The sequence below is a fragment of the Acomys minous genome, assembly GCF_964271855.1.
Source record: "Acomys minous genome assembly, chromosome: 9".
Classification (NCBI taxonomy): domain Eukaryota; kingdom Metazoa; phylum Chordata; class Mammalia; order Rodentia; family Muridae; genus Acomys; species Acomys minous.
The window spans coordinates 105,237,088-105,250,345 of NC_140490.1; the positions used below are offsets into that span (position 1 = coordinate 105,237,088).

The 13,258-nt window shown below is 39.8% G+C and overlaps 1 protein-coding gene across 1 annotated transcript in view; it reads left to right on the forward strand.

Annotated features, from left to right (window-relative positions):
• Positions 1-3,873: 3,873 nt before the first annotated feature.
• The window catches only part of SLC6A15 (solute carrier family 6 member 15), a 47,416-nt gene continuing 38,031 nt past the window's right edge, over positions 3,874-13,258 (forward strand). The window contains exon 1 of the mRNA XM_084794123.1: positions 3,874-4,289. The gene's annotated coding sequence lies outside the window, so the exon portion shown is untranslated. The remainder of the gene's footprint in view (positions 4,290-13,258) is intronic.

Sequence of the window (13,258 nt, forward strand, 5' to 3'; positions counted from 1 at the left end):
AATTATTAGTTGCAAGGAAGGACCCAATCAAATAGGGACGGCAGCTTTGTAACATTACAGCCTCAAATAGAGGCAGGTTTGTAACATTACATCCTCAAATAGAGGCACTTTATGAAAAGTTTGGTTGGTTTAGTCTCAGACTGTGACGTTCATGAATGTTGCAGTGGCTTTTTCTCTACAAGCCTCTCTTTCTATGTCTTATTCAATTCTACTGAGTAGCCTTGCTTTGTGTGTATGTGAGATCCTCATGCAACATGGTTTATCATAAGTCGTTTTGTTTACAACTTAAAATGCTGTTATTGTGATTTTAAAACAATTCTCTGAGTAGAGTTGCTAAGAGGCATTTTTTGTTCCTGCTGCGAAATGGGGAAATATCAAGAGGTTTTTCTAAGGTGTTTAATTTTCTAGATGTCATTCTTTTGTGTGTGCTTTCCAGTGTAATTAAGAAGAGAAGACCCCATGGTGGTACACAGGGGTCTGTACACATAAGTATTGGTATAATAGGAAGTACACTGCTTATTTAATATACTTTGAATAGCTCTGTCTTACTATTTGCATCAGTTAAACTTAAAAGAACACAAAGAATAAGCATATATTAATTTTCAGTTTGGGAGAATCTTAAGCAAAAGATTCTGTTTTTAGCAGATTGGTTAAAAACAAACAAACAAACAAAAACAGGGACTAGAAATAGCTGTAATATGAAAGCACTGTGTTTTTTTTTTCTTTAGATTTTCAAGACAGGGTTTCTCTGTATAGCCTTGGCTGTCTTAAACTTACTTGGTAGACCAGGCTGGACTGGAACTCACAGAGATCTGCCTATCTCTGCCTCTCAGAGTGCTGGGATTACAGGCATTCACCACCATATCGTGGCCAGGTCAGTGCTGTGAATTTTTGCTGATCATTTTGACAGGATGACACTCAATAATCAGCTGATGCCAACTCTCCTGGCTGGAGCTCCAAAATCTGATGTTTTTGTTTTCATCAGATCAGGTACATTGACTTATCCTAGACTGGAGAAACAGTTGGGTGGGGGGTCTATGAGCACTTGCTGCAGGAAACCTGAGGACCTGATTGTGGATTCCAGCACCCTGATTAAAAAAAAAAAAAAAAAAAGAGCCAGCATTCTTGCAAGCAGAAGAAGCAGAGACTGGAGGAGCATTGGACCCTGATGGCTATAAGTGTAACTCCAGGCCCAGTGAGAAATCCTGTCTCACGCTGTGAGTGACAAAACTGGGCATCTGACATCTGGCTTCTGTGAGAACAGGCACATAAACTATACAAACACATACAAATACATATATGCACAGACTCATAAACATAAAAATAAGAATATGTTTGCTTTATTTATTCAGCTCAGTTTACCAGTTGTGCACTTAAACCTTTGAATATGCAGCCTCCACATGACTGCGCAGTCCTTCCCCAGTCTGAGTTTTCAAGGCAAAATGTGAGCTCCCTTTTCACTTAGATGGTTTGGATTTGACCTCTACACTTTCTAGGTAAAAGACTGACTGTGATTAACCTTGTGTGTTCTTATACCCAAACTAGCATGTTTCTAAAAAGGAAGTTCAGTGACCCATAACAATCAGAGAACAGAGGCTACTCCTCCAACAACGTCATTATTAACAGAAAAGAGATTAAGAGAAAATAACATTCTAGATAGTGAAAAATATGCAGTAATACGGATGATAGAAATGAAGAGACAGAGAAAGTAAAATTATATATTTGATGCTTGCTATATTTTATATAGAATGTGGCCAGAGAGACCAATATTCCTTACTTGGGTTGACAGATTTTTGGTTCTGTTCTCCTGTGTCAGCCTCCTCCTCCATATTAACACCATGTGGACATTTAATATAGCACGAGAGAGAATTCACTCAATAATTTCTAGCATAACAGCTATTAGCAGCTTGAGACTTAAATCTTGCAAGCACTGTTGTTAAAACGAAAACGTGAATACTTTCCATCTGTGGCTGGAGTTCCCTGCAGTAAGGTGGACAATCCTCCCCTTCCCAGTCTACTTCTTGTTTTGTATGTGACTAAGGCTTGCTAATTTCCCCCCCTTACCTCTTATTAAAGAAATCTCCATGTTAACTAAATTTTTACAAAATATTTCAGACCATGTACTGAGTACAGACAGGTAGAGGATCTAAGTTTACTTTTCAACTTGCTATGTAACTCCTGAAGTCTTTTTTTTTTTTAAATATCACCTTTCTGGATTTTCTGATTTAAGAAAACCACTATGCTAACTAAAGAGATTAAGGGAAACATGATAAAGCCCCCAGGTACTTAGCCAGAAGCTTGGTATTTCACTTGCTTTCTCAAGTCTTCTTTATGGACATCGAGAACCAGTCATCATTAGCGACACCACTATATAGTTGGTGGCATGTGCTTGTTATGTGCATTTAGAGTAGAGTTTAATTATCAGTTGAATAGACTAAGGAATATGAACTTTAAGCATGCATTGGTTCCAAGAAAAACATTCGCGGGAGCAAACATACTACTTTCCTCCACAGATAAACTTCTGTCTTGTTTTTAGAGGGCAATGCTACTCATTGTCTAAAATTCTTTACCTGGAGTTGTAAGAAGTCAGTTTCAACATATAAAGCAATGGATATGTCTACACAAACAGTTGCCTGCCACCAGTCTTTGAAGGAAACACACGCCATTACCCAAGATCTTCAGTAAAGGCTTCTTGCAGATGTGTTCATTTTCCCTGTGGTTTTTCTACAGAAGAGCATCCGCAGCGGCAGAAATGGAGCACTAAGGGGATCAACCTTGACATTTAAGATTTTTTTAAAAGGTGAATTTCAGGACAGGCTGATGGGGGAAAAAATCTCTCTCGGTTCCTTTAAAAAAAAAAGATTAAGAGCAATCTTCTGACCTGAAGTTTAGGCCTTGTGATTTCTCTCCAAGACATTTCTCAGTTTGAGAAAACCTTTCTAGTAGTGACTGTACTATTGAAGTCAATCTTAATTGCATAACAAACCCTGAAAACTGAAGGGATCCTTGGAAGGCCCACACGTGCTCATTTTTACTGATATAATAATCTAGAAAGGAGATGAAACTCATTCTTTTGAAATAGGTTCTAGGTTCGTTTTGGGTTTCCTTCACACATTTAAAGTTTCGACTGCCATAACTTTAATGCGTAGGATCATAGTCCTGCTTAGGGAACAGTTCAACGATTTTACAGAGGCAAAGCTTTGTGTTCATTGGTGTGTACGCTAAGAATTCTCCACGTGGCTTAGTTGAATGCATGCTTCGATTATTGGGAGAGCTTAAGTCAGACTTCAGCTGGTAGACACTCTTTGTAAAATAATCTTATATATACGTACAGATCTAGAGTGAGGACCAAATCGCTAAAACCACTTTACTCAACCTGGCTAGAATCCTTGAGGCTGTAGGGACTCTGCGGAGAAGCAAAGCCCCAAAGGCTTTTCTTTCACAAAATATGTAAATGGATGGTAATGAAGAGAGAACCCAGAATCCCTCTTCTCTACCTAGACTCCTTACTGATTCTAGGGGAGTAGCCTAGCAAGACTTTTGCAATTGTTATCTTTGCCTTTTGCCTTTTAGCTGAGTGGGTTAGAAGACAGATGTTAGAATGGCGGGCGTGGGCGGGGAGGCATCCAATTTGTTTTGTTGGCGCTACGTGGGGCTTCCCCAGATCCATCCAACATCACTCCCCCAACCCCCAACCCCCAACCCCCGCCCCAGGCTGGCCTATCATTCAGTGCTGGGAGGACGCAGCCAGCAGCCGCAGTGGCCTCTGCGTCACGGGGTGGTGGGGCGGGGAGGCGGCTCCCAGCCTGCAGACCTGGCTGGTTCCCTGACGCCGGATCCCCGCCCGCAGCCGCCCCCCCCCCCCCGCCCTATCCCCGCAGCCTGTCAAGGGCCGCAGCACCAACGAGCTGGGCACGTGGGAGCCTCCGTCACACTCTCACTCATACACACATACACACACACACACATACACATACACACACATATGCACATACACACACTCACATACACTCACGCATGCACACACACACACACAGGCTCCCCAGTAACCGCGCGCCAGCGCCAGCGCCAGCATCCTGTGCCATATCCCTGGCAGACACAGGCGCTCACGAGTCTGTCGGTGCCAGCCGGCAGGACAGGGACTCCTGAAACCAAGCCTGCCCTTGGCAGGCTGTTTTTGCTTCCCAGACAATTCCTCTGCGGCCTGTGTCATCACCACCTGGATCCGACCCTTTCGTGACCTAAGAACGTGGAAGCTCTAAGAGGTGCTGGCTCAAGAAACACTAAAGGTAAGGTCACGCTCCGGTACTAGTGCTCCGCCAGGGGTAGGGTGGGGCACTCTAATAGCCATACAGGAGTCGGAAGGAAGGACAGCAGGATGCTTGGTTGCACGGAGCTTAAGGCTCAAGCTGGATCCTGGGATGCGTGGAGGAAGGGCGACTGGAAGCGTAGAAGGATGAAGCTGATTTCTGAGGATACCCTCTGGCTCTGCGTCCTGAATCTGTACAAACTGGGGTTCCGGTGGTGGGGGTCCCGAGGTAGCACTTGTAGGGAGAAGCACGTGGGTCGAAACGTGCCGCCATCCTTCCTAATCTAGGTGGAAAGTGCCTAGTGCATCCGCGGCGACCGCCTCCTTTCCCAGTCAAGTTGGGGGTTGAAGGGTGCGGTTCAAACAGGGCAAGTCCGAGAAGAAAGTTGGTGTCGGGACAGAGATGCGCTCCCGGGGTAAATTGAAATCCAATCTTCGTACCGATGGGGGTTGACGCTGGAGGGCACCAACACCGATCCTCCTTTTTGAGGTCTTGTTGAACATTTGCAAAGGCATCACAGACTTTCAAGGCAGTGCTTTCACGTGACCCGGATTTGGTTCTCTCCAGCTTGAGACATCCTGTGATGGGCTCTTCAAAAACTGGCCTTTGGGCTTACGCTAGGCACGTGGCTGTTGAAGACAACACAGCTTTGAGCTTCTCTGTGCATCCTGGAATCGGAAAGTGTAACAGAAGGGCTGGTGGTACTGGGATCCTGAGGAACGGCTAGAGAGAGACTAAGCATCCTCATACCTTATACATGGTTTATTCACTGGTCTGTATGTGATAGCGCAGAAATAGACTTAGTACACTGGAGCCACAGCCATACATACACTTACAACTTGCGCACCAATCTTTAGCAGTGGGGGACTTGGGGCGCCAGAGAAACCAGCCCGCTTTCAGGGATTCTGTGGGTGGGGCTTCTCTCCCAGCGAGCTGAGAAGTGGCATTGAATGTACTCGTTAACACAGCTAATCTAAGAAGCATTACCACTCTGGCTTCTTTCTTTCTTTCCCTTTTCACCCTCCATCCTAGTAAAGACAGGTTAGAGTAAGACTAGGCGGGGCCTAGAGGCCAGCGTAGTGACGTAGTAAGTGTTTGGGTGCTTATGCAAATAAGACTGCAGCCATGGCCTCTAGTCCATCCTCCCTGTCTCTTTAGATCTTAAAGGTATACCCATTCCTAAATCTGAGTTCTTGCAGAGCTGAGAAAGATGGGAGGAATGAAGGATTTACTTTAGGCGCTCCGTTTGGGCTCCTTTTAGTCTTCTCTGTAAAAGGTATTTTATGACTGCCAGTGCTTGGTCGTTTTCTGGAAAGCCATCAAGCTTCAAAACCTTAGCATCTCATTTCTTAAATGCAGACCTAATTATATATTTCCTAAATAGCATTATCCTGGGGTTTTTAAAAGGCAGTTTATAAGTTATTGATGGAACGAAGTTTCTTGTTTGTTCATTGACAGTATGTGTAATTTGTCTCACATTAACTCAGACGATTTAGTATTACCCAACCAAATTCAAACTTACATTAGCTAACTACTTTTCTCCAAGTGAAACTCAAAGTGTGTTCTTTTTGTGTTGCTAGAAGATAAGATTTCTTTGAAAAGAAATTATTAATATTTCTGTGTTCATTACTAAATGATATATATTATTGCACATTACCTAGTTGGTTTAAGAATCATCATATACTTCCAATATATGTTAACCCAAGTTGTGACTTTTGATGGAGTTTAAAAGGTATTTCACAAAGACAAATGTTTTGCTATTTAATTAGCCATAGGTAGGGAGTCTTAAAATTAGATGATCTAGCCTTTTTTTTTTTTTTTTTGAGATACCAAAAGGATGTCTTTCTATAAACTTTTGTAGAATCTAAACAGGAGTCAAAATAGATACCACAGCTTGAGCTTTATTTATTCACTTACCCAGTGTTAGGACATTCATGCTAAAAATGTTTCTCTGTCTTTAAAACTGTATACTTAGGAGATACTTAGATGTTTTTAAACACTGGAATTATTATTCAGCCAGCTTGAAAACATCACTCCCTTACAATGCCAAAGCAGAAAGAGACCACAGTGGTTAGTAAAACCTCCAGGTTTTTTCCTTTACTTCATTTATCACTCAACTTTTTTGTTGATGATAATGTTAATTCTTTACAACTACATATGCAGTACCAGATATAATAATATATTAATATGCAGACTTGACTTAGAAGTGATTTCTGAGCAAATGGAACTATTAACAAAAATCCATGCAAATAGTCTGTTTCATGAAAGATATGGCCATCTTCCATGTCCAGAATATTTTGATTTAGTGTGATTTATTAATAACATTACTCTTTTGTAGTACTTAGTAATTTCCAATATTTTTTTTACGTAAAATGTAAGCTGTAATCAGTAATTATCATTTCCTCTGAGGCTTACCAACATTTATGATAGGAAGGCAGGATAGTTTTAAAGAAGCAGTATTATTTGATATAGGAAGGAGAGAACTACTTTCGTCTTGATGGCCAGGTTACTCAATTTACTTTTTACTTCAGAGATTAGTGGCTAAGTATTACTCTGACTAGAATGCTCATTTTCATGCATCAAACTGGAAAAGATCACAGAGATGGTTCAATGAGTGGAAGAAAGCACAGTCACTCTCAGTGTGGTCTTGGAAGTTGAGGGAGTTACATAAAGAACAGCTTAGTAATACTGATTAGAATTATAAAGTTACTTTTGATCAATCAGTTTCACCTCCAGGAATTTATTCTATAGACTCATAAATGCAACATATGCAAAATAACTTATTGGAAACTTCTAATGTAAATCATCAGATGCAACATAGGTCTATAGAATATAAACGTAAGGGATATTATATGGTGATTAAAATAAGCCTAGTGTGTTGAGATCAAAAGTGATCATTTTTAACATCAAAAACAAAATAAATGCAGATTTAGAATTAAATAGTTATATGAAAAGAAATGGGTTAGAAAAGAAAACCTTGTACAGTGAAGACCTAAGGAGAGCCCTAGGTAGAGTTGTATTCAGACACCAATTCAGAAAATCAAGTTAATGAAGTACACAAGTCAAGGGGTACTTAGCCTTTATACCGTTGTTTCCAATTTTGTAAGGAATTTACTCTTTTAACATTTTTTTTATTATTTGTTTTATTATTGGAGATTACAATTACATCATTTGCCCCTTCCCATTTCTTCCTTCAAACTCTCACACACAGACCTTTTGTTCTCTTTCAAATTCATGGCCTTATTTTTTTCCATTGATTTTTGTTATATCCATGCATGCTCAGCAGTCAGTACAGCGTTGCTTGCATGTATGTTTTTGCATGTATGTTTTCATGGTTCTCCATTTGGTATCAGGTAATCAACTGATGATATCTCACTTGAGTAAGATTCTTCCTTCTGCTCCACTCTCAGCATTCCTTAGCTGCTTGTAGTTTTTGTTATTTTGTTGTTTTTTGTTATAGGGTTGAGACCTCTTGGGTTTTTTATTTTTCTTATGCAACAGAGATCATTAAGAAAAAAACACACACACACACACACAATGAATAAAAATTGCAACCCGTGGAGCCCAGTCCCAGTGGATACATCTGCAAAACATTCCCATAGGTAAGGCTCAAGGAACTTTGAGGAAGAAAGAGTCGAAAAATCATAAGAGGCAGAGGACCAAGGAGTTTTCTGTGAATCGGTAACTCCTAGTGGTGTTGGAAGCTACGCCCACAGTCTCACTAACATGACTGCCTATACATGAGCTAAACAGGACACAGCAATAGACAGGATAAAGTGGTTGAGGGAAGGCCACAAGGCCTAAATATTTTTTATAATAAAACTGTATGAGAAGAAACTTAAGATGCAACTTATTAGCCATCTTCCTCCATTTCATTTAGAGTGGATTTAGTTAAATCACTGAACTTAACCAGGAATAGAGTGACATAAAGTCAAACAAACAAAAACCCAATCTTTTATTAGTGAGTGGATGTAAGATTTTAATTTTAGTTTTACAATGCTTACAGAATCATACGTAGCTCTTAAGGAACGACAGAATGTGTTTATGAGTTAAAACAACAACCAACCAACCAACCTCCTTTCCACTGTTAATCTCTTTTATAAAAAAAACTACATTATAATTTTTTTTCTCAAAATATTGACCTTGCTGTAATCACAATACAGGGTCTTCCCAAGCACACAGAAAATCCCGTGTCTCCTTTCCGTAATCAAAGCCACTTCATTTTAATTCAAGAATGTTACATAACAGAACCATGAAGTTCCGTGTGTCATGCAGAACAAGTGGCCGTTCTACATGCATAGTTTTATTAGTGGGTTGGGTCGTGCCATGGGTGCACCAGAGTTTAAGCATTCACCCATACAACGACAACTCGGTTATTTACTATCTGGAGTTATTATAAGGAGAGTTGCTAGGGAGAATTCCTATACAGGTTTTCATGGAACATAACTTTTAATTTATCTGGAGCATGCGCTTAAGAATACAATTGCTAAATTATACAGCTATAGCCTGCTCACTATTAAATTCCCTTAGGAAAAGCTCCCTAGCTGTTTTCTGGAGTAGGGGGGCAGAGTTTACATTCCCATAATGGAAAAATGAATGATCCACTTTTGATTTATCCTCAGGAGAATTTAGCCTTTCAGGTAGGTATGTAGTGCCATTCCTCCACTGTGACTTTGTTTTCCTAATTGATTTTTAACATTGACTCTTGCCTCATGTGTTTGTCCTCCGCATAGCACTCAGTGGAATGCTACACTAGGTTCTTCACCCACTTTGTACTTTGTCTTTGTAATGTATGAGTTGTAGGTCCTTTTAGATACCTAAAGTACTAGACTTTTGCTCATAGTGTGGTCTTCAAACATATTCTCTAAGGGGACCAAATTCAGGATCTGGCTCCTTTTAGGCAACTGCTGTGCCACTTAGTTAAATTGTCAACACCTTTTCTTAAATAATTAAAACATAAAATAATATAATTACATCACTCTACCCTTCCCTGTCCTACTCTCAATTGCTCCCACATCTCCTTCTCCAACCTCTACTATGTTCCCTTTTCACCACAAATTGATAGCCTTTTTTATTACTATTATTTTACATGTATATACATAAAATGTATAAATATAAAAATACGGCCTGCTGATTTCATTTACTGTGGCCTGTGTGTATTATCTTAGGACTCACCATTTTGCACAAGATAACCGATGAGGGGCATATCCCTGGGAGACGCTAATTTCCTCTTTCCCAGGATGACATGTTTGGTCCAAGCCAGGAGTGTGAAATAAATCTGGCTGGGTGGAAGGGTTGAATGTCTCATGGGAAGTGCCCTTGGGATGAGGTGGACAGGTAAGGAGGGTTCTTACAGAAGCCGGGAGAAGGCTGTGGTGGAGGCAGAGGTGGACTAGGTTGACTAGGGTGGCACACTCTATGTGGGACTTGGACTAGCAGAAAAAGGTAGGAGGTCTGTGTTGTTGGAAAAGTTTGCTGAAGTTCAGAAGGGACTTGCTTTTGGTGCCAGGTGGGTGGTGGTGGTGGTGGTGGTCCTGACAGAATTCTAAGCGTTTGTTGCCATATAGGTTTAGGTGGAGAGATTTGACATGGGCTTTGGATTTGGAACCTCGGCTAATTCTGGAAGGTTCTTGCAAATGCATCTGTGGCGAAGGTCAGGAATACGCCCAGGCTAGACACTGGAGAAGAAATGAGGTGTTCTAGCTCTTTGACTCCCCCCCCCCAAATCCTTCAGGACCAACTTGTGCTATCCAAATACCACTGGACCCACTTAGCAGAGGATACACTCTTAGAAAATTCTGTCTGTTCTTTTCCCAGAAGCCAGGAGTGGGGATATATGCCTAATTCCTCTCTCCCTTCTGCGTTTTGGTTAGGCTTGGCCTCACTCTGGTATTGTGGAAGCTGTCCTAATCACTGCGAGTTCTTATGTGCAGCTTCTCAGCTGTTTCCAGCAGACAATGCTTCCTTGTAGTCAACCAATGCCTCTGGCTCTTCTACTCCTTCTCTGGCCTGATCTATAATGATCCATGAGTCTTGGGAGGCAGAGAACAGAATCTATGGTCTCTTTAGGGCTGAGTGTTCTGCAGTCTCTTATTCTCTGCACCTGAGCCAGCTGTTCTTCCTGTGCAGTACTCACCACCTGCTGCAAATAGAACCTTCTCAGGTGACGGCTGTGAGATAAATTGATCTAAAGCTATCATGGTAAGTCATGAGGAGTCACTTTAATATGATGTCCATTTAGCAGAGTAATATTAGTACATTTCCCTCTGTGGCCAATGTAATAACTATCCATAATTTCTTTTTGGCCTGATAATGGTGCTAGATGTGGGTTTCTTCTTCAGAACTGAAGCTTAAATTTAATAGAAAAATAGTTATTTGCTGCCATGATTTTTGTGTCACTATTGCAGCCGTGTGGATAATTCTTGACAGACTTGATATTATTGTAGCTCACAGGGTTCACAGCTGGGCATGACTGATGATTATGTTTTCCTTTGATGGTGTGAATACTGCTTATAGTACTGTGGAAGCTAACTAGTGGAAGTAAAGCTTGGAGGTGGATACCGGCTTGGTTTTGCCCTGTTCTATGATTCAAGTATTTGGTGCCTTCTATAATAGGCTTTAGTTGAAAAGTTCTGAAGGCTATTTAAGAACAAAAGTAATAGCTTGTAAATTTTTTTTTTTTGGGTGGAGGAAGGGAGAAGTCTATGGAAACTCACTGGGTAACAATTCCAAAGAAGGATCCCATTACTGGCACTGGATGTTTCATTTGGTAGCTTCTGGTGTCTAGTCTTTCACTGTTGTCCTGATGAAGGGTGATTCAATTTTAATTATTTTTCTTTATGTGTGTGTGATGCTTTTATGGTAGTAGTATTCCATATGTCTTTTTTTTTGAAGGGTCTTTAATGTGATTTATCCATTTTCAGGCTCCTCCTATACCATGTTTTTCATTTCCCCTTCAGTTTAACAGTTCCTGTTTCATGATTCTCTCTTAACATTTTATACAAGTGTGTTCCACCACACTCTATTGTAAGCCCGTCCCAATGGCCTCTAAGTGAAATTGCTGACCACTGCTAATTTTTAATATGTTTTATTAATTTATTCATATTACATCTAAATTGTTATCCCATCACTTGTATCCTCCCATTCCTCCCTCCCTGCCATTTTCCCCCTACTCCCCTCCCTTATGACTGTGACCGAGGGGGACCACCTTCCCCTTTATATGCTCATAGGGTATCAAGTCTCTTCTTGGTAGGCTGATATCCTTCCTCTGAGTGCCACCAGGTCTCCCCATCCAGGGGATGTAGTCAAATATGGGGCACCAGAGTTCATGTGAAAGTCAGGCTTTATACTCAGCATCATTTCCCTGCTGTCCATCTGACTTGTTTCAGGTAGGGATAGCACTTAGCCCTATAATGCTGACTGTTGTTTCATATTGTGAACATATGTTTAGCTATTCCCTCACTTAGGGACATATGTGTAACTTCTGATTTGGGTTCCACTGTGTGTAAATAATCACTATGACGGTTTTATCTAAGCTTTGTAAGTTTTTATTTCTCAGACGTGTGCAACTGAATGCAGTCAGTGATCACTCAAAGAAGTTTATTGTTAGGTTCAGCAATTATTGCATAGTTTTATTCATATCAGATATTTCATTTTATGTTGTTGTCTGTAATATGTCAAATTTCATCATAATGCCACTAGTATTTTGTACTAATACTTTTTAATACTGACTTATTCTGACAGATTGTGGTTTAGCATATGTTTAACAAAGTATAGATTATGATTTTTGGAGTGTCACGGGTAAAATGTATTCTCACATCTTTTAGTGTGTCATTTGGTTATCTTTTTGTTTAGTGCAACAGATATAGATGTCAGGATTATAGTTTACAAAAGAAACTGTTAGATTGAATGCTATTTAGCTAAAATATTTCATTATTTGCCTATGTCATTATTTCAGTATCTTATAAGTTTCTCATCTCTTTCCTTTTGCAATTATTTGACAACTTTAGAGCAAACAGCTCTATGTGTCAAAAGTAGAAAGTGTATTTAACCAAATCCAGGATGGATTTCAAATTCAATACTAAGATATTAGCTGGTAAAATTTTAATTTATTAAAATTTAAGTTTCCCACTTTAGATTTGTGGGTGTTCTACAACATTGTGAGAATAAAGATTTTGGCAAATGCCAAAGCTGAGGCAGTGCTAGCTGGCTGTCAGGACCATCCCTGCTGCACTGCAGATGAGTATATCAAATTTTTATTTTAGTTCTGTGTAGTCAGGCCTCTGGAAGCCAACCTTGATAGACCTATACGATGCACATGTCTCTTAGTCTGCAATGTCTTTGCCTATTTACATGACAAGTGTTACGTTTTCAGAGATTGTAATAGTTTGGAGTTTGAAGTATGGGACATAAAAATCACTGAAGTATTGAGGTAATTCTGCAATGAAAATATTAGTGTGACCTAGGAAGAATATGAAGAAGGAAGAGAAGAAGGAGGAAAAGGGAAGAAAAACAGAAAAGAGCTAATATCAAAATTATGAAAAAATCAAATAAAAGGACAATTGCTTTTTAAAAATTCTATGGAATATCAGAGGTCACTTTATACCAGTAACATTGGTTTAATGGACAAAATTCTTGCAAAAGATGGCTTCCTAAACCATGGAAACAAAGAAGTGATTTACGGAGATGTATATCACTGAGATGAATTACATTTCTAAATTAAATATATATTCTGAAAAGAAACTCACAGTCACAGATGGCTTTATTGGTGGGTGCTGCCAAATACTTAAAAAGAAATTAAACTGATCCTACACTTTTTCTTTCAAAAAATAAAAGAAAAACCACAACAAAAACTCCTTTTATAAAAGCATTATAACTAAAGAAGCAAAACATAAGACAAACATTACAAACTCACACTCTTAAAAATATCTATCATAAAATATTCAGTG